This window comes from Puma concolor, chromosome B1 (genome assembly GCF_028749965.1).
Source record: "Puma concolor isolate L17-30 chromosome B1, mPumCon1.1.hap2, whole genome shotgun sequence".
Taxonomy (NCBI): domain Eukaryota; kingdom Metazoa; phylum Chordata; class Mammalia; order Carnivora; family Felidae; genus Puma; species Puma concolor.
The window spans coordinates 150034052-150035967 of NC_141670.1; the positions used below are offsets into that span (position 1 = coordinate 150034052).

The 1916-nt window shown below is 36.8% G+C and overlaps 1 pseudogene; it reads right to left on the reverse strand.

The window, feature by feature from the left end:
• Positions 1 to 776: 776 nt before the first annotated feature.
• On the reverse strand, positions 777 to 1509 carry LOC112858727 (small ribosomal subunit protein eS6 pseudogene; annotated as a pseudogene).
• Between the last annotated feature and the right edge of the window lie 407 nt (positions 1510 to 1916).

Consider the following 1916-nt stretch of genomic DNA (forward strand, 5'->3'; position numbering starts at 1 on the left):
CACTAGAATTTAATCTCTGGGAAGGCAGGGCCCGGCTGCTTATGGTCATCTGTATCTTTGCATCAAGTGTACAACGTATAAGACACATATTAGATCTGCAACATACATTTGTTGAAAAGTAGTTTTTGATATAATAGTAGATGGGGTAACCCCAAATGAGATGTAGAAACTTTATGGTAAGCCATGGTATATCAATATGATAAAATATTATCTAACTACTTCAGAGGTTAACGTGTGCTCTGTATCAATTTTTGGAAACTGGTATGTAAAATGTGCCAGTGACAAAAAAGAACACAAAGTAATTTGCGCAGAAGTATGATCATATAAAATGCATTTATATATGCTTTTAAAGATTAGAAATTAATTTTGGAAATAAAGTTTAGTATTCTTAATTCTACACTTAATACTCTACATTTGCTTGACCTATAATAATATGCAAAATGTAGGACAATTATTTAATTCTTAATCTACAAAATAGTTTCAGGATTAAGATTCTGAAAGGGAAGGGATAAGCATGCATTGTTTGCAGTGATAATTGGTCTTTATTTTTTAATAATGATTCTTAATTGTCTTTAATTCATTATGAATATATAAACTGTAAAAGATAATATAACAAACATATGCATTCTATTACTTGGTTTAAGAAATAGAGCATTACAAATACACTTGTAATTGCTTATATACTCCTTAACATTACTAAGCATATCTTTAAACTTTTACTGATAATAGTTCTTTTCTTTTTTCTTTTTTTCTTTTGGACGTCTGATCTTATTTATTCAATACTTGTAGAAAATTTTATTTTGACTGGACTCAGACTTAAAGGTAGAGGCTCTCAGAGAGGACAGCCTCCATCTCTTAGCAGTCTATCTGTTCCTGGCACTGTTCTTTGGCCTCCTTTCTCTCAGCCAAAAGTTTAGCATATTCTGCAGCCTCTTCCTTATCTTTCTTGGTACGCTGTTTCTTCAGAGCAGTATACCGATGTTTGTGTTGGAGGACGCATGGAGTAACAAGACCCTGAATCTTGCGTGCTTTGGTCCTAGATGTCTTACCTTCATTACTTAGGGGCTTTCTCACAACATACTGGTGGACATCATCTCCTTCAGAGAGACTGAAATGGTTGCAGATTCCACTAGCAATTTTGGGCCCCAGGCGATGAGGCACAGTAGGATCAGTGAATACAGAAATATTCTTCTCCCCTTTTTTTACAGTGACCAAATTGAGAACACGGAGATTGGCATCCATAATGCCCTTTCTTTTTCTAGTCTTCCTTGGTCTGTAGCAGGAATGCCCCTTACTCAGCAGCAGCAGCTGGACACGGCCATGGGTCAAAACATGGGGAAGCCTTGTTTGTCATTGCCACCACTGATTTGGACCATGTAACCTTTCCATTCTTCACCCAGGGCATCAATAGCAACGTCTCTGGTCATAAGCTTATCATAAAAGGTATGAAGTTTGCACTTCAGTGAATTTATGGCGGCCAGTAGCTGGGAAAGAGTTGTTCAGCTTCATCCTAAAGCAGCTTACTTCCTCCACTACACTATGGAAAAGAGCTGCTAATCGTCCTTGATAAGTTGCATCTGCTCTTGTAGAGTTGGAAAGAGAGTGCTCTACAGGAGTTTTGGGAAGTCCAGAGCAACCCAGCCAGGATCATCTTGTGGGGACGAATAGATTGCAGTCAGATAAAAGGTTTTAGCTCACTTTAGAAAATTCCCTCTTTAATCTTTGTGAATAACTGTGTACAACAGATTTGTGGAACTCTGAGTGAGTGTAGGGTGTTTTGGGACTTTCAGGATACTCAAAGTTAAACTGGTTGCAATGATATATTCATTATACTGTGTATATATACACACACATAAAGAATTTTCCACTTTTGAAGGCTTTATTTTGCTTCACTTCTCTTGGAGATAATTTTTGTT